At 39.7% G+C, this 13749-nt stretch overlaps 1 protein-coding gene across 1 annotated transcript in view; it reads right to left on the bottom strand.

Annotated features, from left to right (window-relative positions):
• Nucleotides 1-12117, bottom strand: part of CWC22 (CWC22 spliceosome associated protein homolog) — a 62877-nt gene extending 50760 nt beyond the window's left edge. The window contains exon 1 of the mRNA XM_060152530.1: nt 11998-12117. The gene's annotated coding sequence lies outside the window, so the exon portion shown is untranslated. The remainder of the gene's footprint in view (nt 1-11997) is intronic.
• Nucleotides 12118-13749: the final 1632 nt, after the last annotated feature.

The raw sequence follows: 13749 nt of genomic DNA, 5'->3' as shown, positions 1-13749 counted from the left end.
TGCTACCCAGTTCTAACAAAAAATGCATGAAGTACTATCATCATCTACATTTATATAGAATATGCCTGTAGGGAAATAATGAGAGTTCAACATGTGCATGCTTGATACTTAGACTAATTGGAAATTCCTGCAATGAGAGCAATTTATCTAGAGTTTATAGCTCTCACTGCTCTTCTTAGCATCACTGTGTGGATTTTATGATGAATTATTAAATTTCTCTCTCCTTGTCACAAGTAAGCAACTCAGCAAAACCACACCTGCTCTCCTGAGCAAGAAGGATATTTTATAATAAGATGTAGCTTCAGCAAGCATCAGAGAGCAAAATATTCAGTAAGATTTGTAAGAAATGCTTTAGACTGTTAATTGGAAACTCTGAAATTATAAATTCCACAGTTATCTCAAATATTCAGAAAATGAGAAAATATTCAAGTAATGGCTGAAACGCAATGCTTTCTCAATCATTTCGGTATAACACATCTATCATTGTCCCTTAGGTGTCCTCAACCTATGTTGGAGGAACTTGTGGAAGCATACTGTCCTAAAATTGTTAAAAGAAGTCAAAGAAGGACTTCCCTGGTGGTGCAGTGGTTAAGAATCTGCCTGCCAGTGCAGGGGACACGGGTTTGAGCCCTGGTCCAGGAAGATCCCACATGCCTCGTAGCAACTAAGCCCGTGTGCCACAACTACTGAGCCTGCGCTCTAGAGCCCAGGAGCCACAACTACTGAAGCCTGTGCACCTAGAGCCCGTGTCCCACAACAAGAGAAGCCACTGCAATGAGAAGCCCATGCACCACAACAAAGAGTAGCCCCCACTCGCCACAACTAGAGAAAGCCTGCGCGCAGTAAGGAAGACCTACTGCAGCCAAAAATAAATTAAATTAAAAAAAAAAGTCAAAGAAGTGGATTTCCTTTAGTTTGCTCTTCTGCATTCTAAATAGTAACAGCAGGTGTGGCAAACTCCAAACATTATAACAGAGTTAAAAACAAACGTTAGTTGCCCAGTGGAGAAAATAGAATATTAAATAGTATTCAAAATAAAAGCTAGTTTAAATCTGTTCTTAATAAAAAAAGGCGATGGTATCCTCGGGAAAATCTACTAATAGGACCCAAGCTCCTGACCCTTCCAAATAGTGATTTTCCTGTTCAGGGAACAGATAGGAGTAACAGATGGGTCACAGTTCTTTGTTTTTTTTTGGCCGCACAGCATGGCTTGTGGGGTATTAGTTTCCCGACCAGGGATTGAACCCACGCCCTCCACAGTGAAAGTGCAGAGTCCTAACCACTGGACCACCAGGGAGTTCCCTGGCCACAGTTCTTAAGCATTAATGACAAAATTGATATGGCTTTTCCCTATTTGTACTGAAGGAAAACTCCATTGTTTAAGAAAAGTGATTCCTTAGTTTTTCTTGCTGTATTTTTGGATATATACATATTAGTGAGAAATTTGCCCCATGATATGCCACATAAGAAAAAAATGATACTGTAATTTGAATTCAGCACAGGTTCACAATTTCAAGAAAATAAAAGGGCCAAAACTTTTTAGGAAAAGTCACCAGGGTGACAATCCCTTATCTGCAATTCTGAAATCTGAAAAGCCTTGAAATTCAGATTTTTCTTTAGCTTGTGCCAAACTCATTTGGCAGCAAAATTTGACATGCACTAACTTGAGACGTAATGTGATTCTTCACTTGATGCACTGTGGAAATATTACATGTATTTGATTACAGGATGTTGCCCTGGATCCCCAAAGGGGAACTACTTAATAAATATATCTGCACTGTATTTCTTCTCTATAATCTGAACAAAATTCTGAACATCAAATCAGAATTACAAATAAAGAACTGCAGACCTGTCCTCCCTGTTTGCTTCCTGGTACACCATTGTACATCAGGTATGCACTCTGATGCATAACCATTTGAATAACTGAAGGTTACCATGTTGAAGTACAGGGTTAAAAACTGTGCAGATAGTATTGGATATTGTTTGGGTTTTTAAGTGATGAGGAATAAACAATATAAAAACCCTTGACTGGTCTCTGACCCTATGTAGGGGAGACAGGACCAACTTGGGGACATCTTAAGACAGTGAGACTCAGATGAGTTAAAAAAATGACAAAAATCTAAAAGTTCTTATCATTTTAAGGAATCAGTAATACCAATATTCATATTGAAAATTACTCATTATAAACTGGGAGGAGGTATTACCCCCCCATTCATTTCCTACACGATGAAACCAGTCCAAATTAGTCTGTGTTTAAGTTACCAAAGACATTAAAGTGATATGATCATTTGGATATACTACTTAAACACTTTTTAAGTAGCATTCTTTTGTTGGTACATAGGAAGATCCATCCTGTTATGTGCTGCTTTTCACCAGAATGCAGGCTCTATGACAGCAGGGAAGTTGTCAATTTTTGTGTTTCCAAATTTCTATCAGCTATTTCTTGATTTATAGTATTGATTTCCACATGAATTGGTTTTAAAGAAAAATTCTATATGTTGAACTTCTTTACTGATTCATTTAAATATAAATTATGTCATTTATGGGGCAAATGCCCTGGATCCTACCCCCTTTCTACTTCCAGTCTCTTTCTCTACACAACCAGGTTTTTTTGGTAGATGAGTCCACACTGGCTGCCTCTAATTCTTAATCTCCCATTAAGCCCTCTTACGCACCACAATCTGGTTTTCCACTCCCACTATTACATAGTACTTGTCAAGGTTACATAATGACCTCCTTGTTGCTAAATCCAGGGGCCACTTCCTTATTTTATGATGTTGTTTCTAGCACTTGGTACTGCTAACCCCCTTCTTGAAGTTCTCACTTCTCAACTTACGGGGGTGCCAAGTTCATCTGGTGTTGCTCTTGTATGTCTCTTCTTCTGTCCACCCCTCTAACATTTTACTATCCCATAGAGTTTAATCTTTGCTCATGGATTTTTATCTGTTTTGTTCATTGCTGTAATCCCAAAATAGAAGTCTCAATATTTGTTAAATGAACAAATGAATAGTGCTTATCTTTTCTTTCTCCATAGTCTTTCTGGAAGACCATCTCCACCCTCACATCTTCAACTCATATTCATAAGAATGACTTTATTCCAGCTCAATCTTTTCTACAGTGTTCCAAATCTTTAGCGCCAAATGCCTATAGAAACCTCCATGTGGATGTCCCAAAGGCCCTCTGAACTAGGGGAGTCCAAACTGGAACTCATTTCCTCCTCTCCTCAAACCAGCACTTCCTCTAAGATATTACCTGTAAAGCTAGCCAAGTCACAGTTTCCTTTTCCTCACTCCCAGTCAGTCATCAAATCCCACTGATTTTGCTTTCTCAGTTAATAGGAGATAAAATCAAATCTCCCCATTCTCTCTGCCACTGTATACAAGAGAAAGTAGGGGGAATGCTCCATTTAGGGAAGATCCCATAATAAGATAATCCTCATTTCATTTTAGAAGAAGGCAAGTCGGTTTTGACCTAACAAGATTTCTCACAAGGTCTTCATCTCTTGGCTATAAGAACTTGCCCAACTTGCCTCTAAAAAATATATGCATACTACTAACCTGTAGGGTTCCACTGCATTCTACCCATGCAGGGTAAAAAGATCATTTAAATATCTGCAAAGCTACCCACAGAGAAATCAGGCCTTAAATTAAAAGTACATCTCACTATGATAAAAACTGTAAAAAATACAAACACATGAGGGCTAAACAATACACTACTAAATAACCAAGAGCTCACTGAAGAAATCAAAGAGGAAATCAAAAAATACCTACAAACAAATGACAATGAAAATATGATAACATAAAACCTATGGGATGTAGCAAAAGCAGTTCTAAGAGGTAAGTTTATAGCAATACAATCCTACATCAAGAAACAAGAAACATCTCAAATAAACAACCTAACCTTACACCTAAAGCAATTAGAGAAAGAAGAACAAAAAACCCCCAAAGTTAGCAGAAGGAAAGAAATCATAAAGATCAGATCAGAAATAGAAAAAGATATGAAAGAAACAATAGCAAGATCAATAAAACTAAAAGCTGGTATTTTGAGAAGATAAACAAAATTGATAAATCATTAGTCAGACTCATCAAGAAAAAAAGGGAGAAGACTCAAATCAACAGAATTAGAAATGAAAAAGGTGAAGTAACAACTGACACTGCAGAAATACAAAGGATCATGAGAGATTACTACAAGCAACTATATGCCAACAAAATGGACAACCTGGAGGAAATGGACAAATTCTTAGAAAAGCACAATCTTCCCAGACTGAACCAGGAAGAAACAGAAAATATAAATAGACCAATCACAAGCACTGAAATTGAAACTGTGATTAAAATTCTTCCAGCAAACAAAAGCCCAGGACCAGATGGCTTCACAGACAAATACTATCAAACATTTAGAGAAGAGCTAACACCTATCCTTCTCAAACTCTTGCAAAATATAGCAGAAGGAGGAATACTCCCTAACTCATTCTACGAGGCCACCATCACCTCGATACCGAAACGAAACAAAGATGTCACAAAAAAAGAAAACTATAGGCCAATATCTCTGATAAACATAGATGCAAAAATCCTCAACAAAATACTAGTAAACAGAATCCAACAGCACATTAAAAGTATCATACACCATGACGAAGTGGGGTTTATCCCAGGAATGCAAGGATTCTTCAATATACGCAAATCAATCAATGTGATACACCATATTAACAAACTGAAGGAGAAAAACCATATGATAATCTCAACAGATGCAGAAAAAGCTTTTGACAAACTTCAACACCCATTTATGATAAAAACTCTCTCAGAAAGTTGGCATAGAGGGAACCTACCTCAACATAATATGAAAAACCCACAGCCAACATCATTCTCAATGGTGAAAAACTGAAACCATTTCCCCTCAGATCATGAACAAGGTTGCCCACTCTCACCACTATTATTCAACATAGTTTTGTAAGTTTTAGCCATGGCAATCAGAGAAGAAAAAGAAATAAAAGGAATCCAAATTGGAAAACAAGAAGTAAAACTGTCACTGTTTGCAGATGACATGATACCATACATAAAGAATCCTAAAGATGCTACCAGAAAACTACTAGAGCTAATCAATGAATTTGGTAAAGTAGCAGGATACAAAATTAATGCACAGAAATCTCTTGCATTCCTATACTCTAATGATGAAAAATCTGACAGAGAAATTAAGGAAACACTCCCACTGACCACTGCAACAAAAAGAATAAAATACCTAGGAATAAACCTACCTAAGGGAACAAAAGACCTGTATGCAGAAACTCATAAGACACTGATGAAAGAAATTAAAGATGATACAAACAGATGGAGAGATATACTATGTTCTTGGACTGGAAGAATCAACTTTGTGAAAATGACTATACTACCCAAAGCAATCTACAGATTCAGTGCAATCCCTATCAAACTACCAATGGCATTTTTCACAGAACTAGAACAAAAAAATTGCACAATTTGTATGGAAACACAAAAAAATCCCAAATAGTCAAAGCAATCTTGAGAAAGAAAACCAGAACTGTAGGAATCAGGCTCCCAGGCGTCAGCCTATACTACAAAGCTACAGTAATCAGGACAGTATGGTACTGGCACAAAAACAGAAATATAGATCAATGGAACAGGATAGAAAGCCCAGAGATAAACCCACGCACATATGGTCACCTTATCTTTGATAAAGGAGGCAAAAGTATACAATGGAGAAAAGACAGCCTCTTCAATAAGTGGTGCTGGGAAAACTGGACAGTTACATGTAAAAGAATGAAATTACAACACTCTCTAACATAATACACAAAAATAAACTCAAAATGGATTAAAGACCTAAATGTAAGGCCAGACACTATAAAACTCTTAGAAGAAAACATAGGCAGAACACTCTATGACATAAATCACAGCAAGATCCTTTTTGACCCACCTCCTAGAGAAATGAAAGTAAAAACAAAAATAAACAAATGGGGCCTAATGAAACTTAAAAGTTTTTGCACAGCAAAGGAAACCATAAACAAGTCGAAATGACAACCCTCAGATTGGGAGAAAATATTTGCAAACGAAGCAATGGACAAGGGATTAGTCTCCAAAATATACAAGCAGCTCATACAGCTCAATATCAGAAAAACAAACAACCCAATCCAAAAATGGGCAGAAGACCTAAATAGATATTTCTCCAAAAAAGTTATACAGATTGCCAACAAACACATGAAAAGATGCTCAACATCACCAATCACTAGAGAAATACAAATCAAAACTACAATGAGGTATCACCTCACACTGGTCAGAATGGCCATCATCAAAAAAAATCTACAAACAATAAACGCTGGAGAGGGTGTGGAGAAAAGGGAACCCTCTTGCCCTGTTGGTGGGAATGTAAATTGATACAGCCATTATGGAGAACAGTATGGAGGGTCCTTAAAAAACTAAAAATAGAACTACCATATGACCCAGCAATCCCACTACTGGGCATATACCCTAAGAAAACCATAATGCAAAAAGAGTCATGTATCACAATGTTCACTGCAGCTCTCTTTACAACAGCCAGGACACGGAAGCAACCTAAGTGTCCATCGACAGATGAATGGATAAAGAAGATGTGGCACATATAGACAATGGAATATTACTCAGCCATCAAAAGAAACGAAATTGAGTTATTTGTAGTGAGGTGGATGGACCCAGAGTCTGTCATACAGAGTGAAGTAAGTCAGAAAGAGAAAAACAAATACTGTAGGGTAACACATATATATGGAATCTAAAAAAAAAAAAAAGCGTCTGATGAACCTGGGGCAGGACAGGAATAAAGACACAGACGTAGAGAATGGACTTGAGGACACGGGGAGGGGGAAGGGTAAGCTGGGATGAAGTTAGAGAGTAGCACTGACATATATACACTACCAAAGGTCAAATAGATAGCTAGTGAGAAGCAGCTGCATAGCACAGGGAGATCAGTTTGGTGCTTTTTGACCACCTAGCGGGGTGGCATAGGGAGGGTGGGAAGGAGACGCAAGAGGGAGGGGATATGGCAATATACGTATGCATATAGCTGATTCACTTTGTTATACAGCAGAAACTAACACAACACTTTAAAGCAATTATACTCTAATCAAGATGTTAAAAAAAGGGCTTCAGTGGTGCAGTGGTTGAGAGTCCGCCTGCCAATGCAGGGGACACGGGTTCATGCCCCGCTCCGGGAAGATCCCACATGCCGCGGAGCGGCTAGGCCTGTGAGCCATGGCCGCTGGGCCTGCGCGTCCGGAGCCTGTGCTCCACAACGGGAGAGGCCACAACACTGAGAGGCCTGCGTACCACAAAAAAAAAAAAAAAAGATGTTAAAAAATAAAATCTCACTATGATATATTCAATCATTCCACACTTTCTAAATTTCCTTCTAAATTTCAAAAATGAAAATTCTGTCTCAGTGTATCAACAATCTATATCCTTATATTACTCTTTGACAGAAAAGAGTTCTTGGGGTAGCAGTCCCTCTAATTGCTGAATAAAATAAATCCTAAGGGACATCGTTACTGCTACTGTACCCTCAATCACTTGTACTTGACCCCACCTCCCACAAGCCCACCTCGTCTCGCCTCAGTTTCCCCACACTTCACTTGGTTCACAGCTCAACTGGCTGGCAAAAGAATTTTAACTTTCCTCATTAACCCCAGCACCTCATTCACTGGACAAATATTACCATTATGGGTTTTACTGGTCTGTGATTAAGCTCAATTTATACCCATTTTCAAGATAACAAAGAGACAAAACCTTACATTTCAAACCTATATCACAACCCTCACCACTTTACTTAATATATATCTTATGGCAAAGAAGTAGCTCTAGTGCTTCTAATCACCCACTGAATAGCTCCTTTTTCATTTTGTCTTAAAGTTTGTATTTGTGCAGGGGAGTCTCCTTTGTGAGGTCATAAAAACTGAAAAATTTTGTACAGATGAGAAAACAGAACTAAAAAAATAATAATAATGAGGCTGGTGCCATAATTGATAATTATATTAAAAGTGGTTCACTCTGTAATGACCTATATGGGAACAGAATCTAAAAAGAGTGGATATATGTATAACTGATTCACTTTGCTGTACAGCAGAAACTAACACAACACTGTAAATCAACTATACTCCAATAAAAGTTAAAAAAGACAAAAAGCTTACAAACTCCTAAAAAAAAAAAAGTGGTTCAGAAAAGCACTTGCTGAGAAAATGAGGAAGTATAAGGTTAAGAGAAAAAGCCAGATGGTCTTTTTCTACTTTTTTACCTTACCCCCTATTCTTCGGAAACAAATTAAGAATAGAGGGTTAAAGGCATTGTCTGTTGTATAGTGAGGGGAGATATATGTTAAGCTGCACAGGAGGCATTGAGGTCTGAGAGATGAGAGTTCCTATCATCAGGCAGAGCAGAGAAGTGCTATAGCAAGGTTATAAACTCAATACTACTGGAAAAAAGGAAGTGCAACTAGGTGGGTCTGGGGCATATAGAAAGAAATGGGTTTAGAAGCTGAATTTTGAAGGACAAGTAGGAAAGGGAGAAAAGGTCATTCCAGCAATGAGACAGCATCAGTAAGGACTCAGAGAGATGAAAGACCTTGTAGAAGAACACTGGATCCTTGAAGTTCTTGGTCACTGTTATATATCCAGAACTTAGGACAGTGCCTGCTACTTAATAGGTTCCAATTCTAATATCAAATATAAAAAGAGGTGTGTGGACTTTTGATTATTGCTCCTATTTCTTAACTCCCTATAATGATATTTTGACAACTTCTTTACCAAGGAATACCACAGCAGCCTTGTCCCACATATCAACTCCTATTTCTAGGAACAGCCAAGCTATATGTCATCAACTGCATCATGACAGTCCTATCAGGTGCCATTCCTTATCTGTCTTCATCCCACATTAACCTGGAGAGCAGCTTGAATATACCTCCCTATTGCCATGAAAAAAAGAAACAAGAACAAAAAAAAAAAACAAAACAAAAAAACCCAGTTCCTTTGAAGGCACTGCAAGAGGAAATCTGATCCTGGAGGTGCAGTTACTTCAACTTACCAAAACAAGTCTAATTACTGAGGATGCTGCATGCTTTCAAACATTCATACCACTTTGTCTCCCCTCACCCCAAATCTGTTCATCAGCTTGCCTAACTAAGTATATGGGCCGGATATGTTCACCAACTCTCACTGCACAGCTTTATAAGTGGGCTTGCTGAAGATTTAATGAAAGCGCCATTTAGTAAATCACATTCTAAGTTTTAAAGAAAACTTGGATGCCGTGTCCTCCACAGAGAAGTTTATGAACTATCCCCTAGACACACAGCACTACATTCTACTCCAGAGGCTCCTGTCCCCAGGTTTAGAAGAAAGCTGTCCTGGTAAACTAATTCAGGAAAGGACTCAGAGAGTAGCTTTTGAGATGGAAGTACTGAATTCTAGTCTGATCCATTTATGAGTTAGGATCAAAGTCAAGTTAAACATGAACCTCCACTGGGTCTCTCCCTCCAATTAGCCAAACTATTCGATAATTCCAGGAGCCCTTATGTCCCCAGGCCAAGGCAGCCCACACCATCTTTTTGGTATCTGTTCACTGGGAAAGATTTATTAACTTAGCTACAAATAGCAAAGGCTTACTTTAATCATTGCTTCCTCTCCAGATATATTATTTCTGAAGAAAATGCTTTGAAAGTTTGTACTCTGTTGTAGGCCTTGAAATGTCTCTTCCAATGTCCACTTGGGAAATGTATATACTGAGATAAAATATTCAGGCTACAGGTTTATTACATCTGGAAGTTTGCTAACGCTAATACGTCAGAGGCCTTTTTGTTCCATTATCCTCCCACGCTAGGATTCTCAGATTTAAACAGAGAAGTAGAGAACTGCAGCAAGGAAGCCCTCCAAGTCATTAGTGGGATCAGCTATATTACCAATAGCCACTTCTTTCTTGAACTAGCTCTAGGCCAGTCATGACTTATATCAAGTTAAGGATATACCAGGTAGTACAAGATTCAGTCCTAATACAAGTGAACCATAAACAGAAAATAATGTTCAAGTTAAGGCATGGGCATTATAAATACACAATGTATCACTCTGTACACTCTTAGGTGGTCTCAGATACAAGGAGCCACTACAGAACTCTTGGCAATGCACAATCATCAGGGAGGAGACTTAACCTCTAACAATGCAGCAGCTGGGAAAAAGGACAGAGCTAAGAAGACTGGTATAGGAAAGACAGTTGAGCAATCTAGGAAGTGTCAGAACTCCAGAAGTGATTGGAACTAAGCTATGCAACATGAGGAAGGATGTGGCGGCATAATAAGGGAAATACTGGCTGGCCACAGATCAAACACTTTGGAGCAAAGAAGGCAGCAAACCTGATTCTGGGAGTAGGGGTGAACCACAGCCGATACCTAGGAGATGGGCTAGAACAGTGGCTCTCAAACTAACTGGCATGAGAATCTTGGAAATGCTCTGGCAAAAAAGAGAGTGAAGGGTCCCTCATTCCCCAGCTTCTGATTCAACAGGATTGGGGTGAAGCTCAGTAATTTACATTTCTAACAAGTTCCATGGAGATACTGACGCTACTAATTCTCCTGATTCAGGACACCACATTTTCAGAACCACTCGGTCAGGCAGGATATTAAAGGTTCTTGGCCTCTGAAGTCTCAGTGCCTTACATGCATTATTTTTCTTCAACTTCAAAACAACCTGTAATTTTTAGACGAAAAAGCTGACACTAGAGATGTTAGGTAATCTGCCCCAAGTGACAGACCTAATAAGTTCTGAAACAAGACTGGAATCTTTGGTTTACTAGTCTTTCATCCAGTACCAATTCAAGTAGGCCTCCTCCTCCTCCTACAGATACTAGACGCTTCTTGTAATCAAGATCACACTTTTAATGCCAATTCTAAATCCACTTTTCCACAGTTGGATGTTAACTGAGGTGAACTGACAATCCTAAAACAAGTTTAAATACAGATAAGGAGGAGGCCAGTTAACTGGTTTTCTGAAGCCCAAGTTTGCTTGTTTCTCTATCTGTTATTCCTAGTCTGTGGAAACCTAAAAAAGCAAACTCTTACCACACTTTCAATCACTTAATTCTTGCATCTGGAATAGGCTTTCCCCATTTTTTTCGTTCTCCATTTATCTCAAAGAATTGTTTTAAGAATTAAGCGAAAATCGGTAAACTGATGATTGCAGTTGGAGTCAGTAAAATTAACTATGATATTATATTACCGTTACGTGCAAATGTACGTACTATAGGATTGGAGCTCGATAGAGATGTGGAGACTGGAGACCCAAGTTTGGGAGTTATCACCTTATTGGTGGTAGTTCAGGTTATGGAAGGATAAAGGATGACAGAGGAAGAACACATGTAATGCGGAACGAACAGTCTCCAGTAATAAATACTAGTAAGCGTCAAAAATTACACGGCAAATGAATGAAAAAGAAACGACTAATGAAATTTTAAAGAATCAGTCACATTACGCCGCAAAGAGAAATGAGAGTGAAACTTCCACTGTTTTTAAATTAACTACCATTCATGGATCCCACAACCGTGGCCCGAGGCCGGGGCACTAAGAAAAGGGCCTTGGGAAGCCCAAACGACTCGGGAGGCTCTAAGTGATCCGCGCCCAAAACACACGCACACGAAAGGCGAGAGTACCAGCACTGGTGCTGGATTCCACAATAAAGCCACTGCGGAGAGACAGGCCCAGGAACCTCTCGAGGAAGCTACTCTGTCCGCACAGGCGGGGCGGGAGTTCACCGCTGCCCCCTCCCCACCCGACCCGCTGGGACTCCTCGGCCCGACCGACACTCACAGCCCAACCTCATGGGCCAGCGCGCGGCGGGAGACCCAAGCGTACCCCAGAGTCGCCCACGGCCGTACCAGCGAGTCCGCACCCACTCCTGGTTCCCCTTCACTTCCCACCCGGTCTGGCAACCCACCACCCCCACTTCAGTTCGCTGCCTGTAGCTAGTCTACGGAGTTCGGTAATTACCTGGCGCTCCACCGCGCCGCCATTACACCGGACGCACGTCACTTCCCCTTCCCGGCCCGGCGGTAAGAAGAAGGCGGAACGTGAAATACATAAAAACCTGACGCTAAACTGACTTTGATACCTTATCCTATTAATTTATTTAAAGTACCATCTTGTAATACCAGATACAGAGCCGTCGATCCGGCCACATTTTTCCCTTCCCAAGACGCCGAAAAAAGAGAAGTTGACACAAACTACAAAATCCAGAACCCACCGCCAATGAGGACGGAAATTACGTGCTCAATTGTAGGCTGAGAAGGCAGCAAAGCACGACGGGAATTGTGGTTCTTCCGGATAAGCGCCCGAGAGAGCGTGCTGGAGGCCCGCGAGAAACCCGGTTGTGTTTAAGAGTTTTTAAAATTTACTTTAATCTATAATTATTTCTCAGCAGTTGGCAAGAAAGTAGACCTTAGTGTAGTCACTTTTCCGTGAAAATCTTAAGGAGAGCAGACACCTTCTTCAGACTTTTTACAATAGTTAAACCAGGAACCAAAAAAAGCAAAAATGTTACCACATGTTAAGTGCCTACTAAATTCCAAGATTTCCAGCCCAAGTGAATGGGAGAATATTGGACCACAGAGTGAAGTAATGAGGAGAAACTAATTCTGTAGAGAAGATGGTGCCTCTATTTTAGGTTAAGGTACCAGCTGGCGAGATATGCTGAGGAGAAGGAGATTGCCTGACCGACTTGGAAACAGCAGTCTGTACGCAAATCAGAGGTAATCCGTCGAAGTATTTTCTTAAACATTACTTTTCAACAGTAACAAAACCTAAAAGTTAACTGCTTGTTACTGTTTTGAAAACTCTTTTCCTAAAACAACTGTATCTTTATGTTCCTCAAAACAAGTGTATAAACCAGTCCTGGTTGCTTCAAACACTGATTTATTACAATGTTAGGGTACTGCTAAACCCTTCCTAGAGTCAGAAGAGTAAAGTGATTACGGATAAAGACACTGGAGCACAACTTATGTTTAAATCATGAATCTATTGATATATTCATGGACGATTGACCTTAGGCAGGTTACTTCACACTGTGTGCCCATTTCCTGATTCGTTAGATAGGACTGATAATAGTACCCACCCCACAGAATAGTTTTAAGACTGAATTAGTTTTGATATGCTTGGTGCATTTGTGATAATTCCTACCATATGATAGTATTATCTATCCTTTTTCATATGTAAGATATTTGGCCATAGCTTAAGGTGCATTTTGGTGTCTTAAAATATTTAAGTGGATAGATTTTAGTTGTAATAATAGGAGATGAATCTGGTAAGCATTTGTATCCACACCTGAAAAAAGCACAATACCACCTCTACAATTGTCAACAGAAATAGAAAGTTGGAGTTGAACCTAGCGGGGCTGGGTGGAACTGGGAGAGACTAGGTTTGTCTTTTGGGTCCTCAAGGAAGTAAACAGTGATAAAATTAAGAATGTAAAAAAGATGAAAAGAAAAGGGAGAAAACTAGATGGGGTAGGGGTAGCTCCAGAGCAAAGATGAAGTCCCTCCCTGGGATACAATGGTGAGACCTTTACAACACTGTCTTGCTTGGTCATTGGCCAGAGCCTCCCCGAGAAGCGTGTGGCCTCAACTCAAAACCTGAGGTGAACTTGAAAGTGGTAACAGTTAAAGGCTGTCACCTAACCACACTCCTTGTAACCAGGCAAAAAGCCATTTATTGAAGAGGTATCTGAGCAGCACATCTCTGTGTCTG

The sequence above is a fragment of the Lagenorhynchus albirostris genome, chromosome 6, assembly GCF_949774975.1.
Source record: "Lagenorhynchus albirostris chromosome 6, mLagAlb1.1, whole genome shotgun sequence".
NCBI lineage: Eukaryota > Metazoa > Chordata > Mammalia > Artiodactyla > Delphinidae > Lagenorhynchus > Lagenorhynchus albirostris.
The sequence above is the reverse complement of the archived record's forward strand: the minus strand, read 5'-3'. Positions and strand labels throughout refer to the sequence as shown.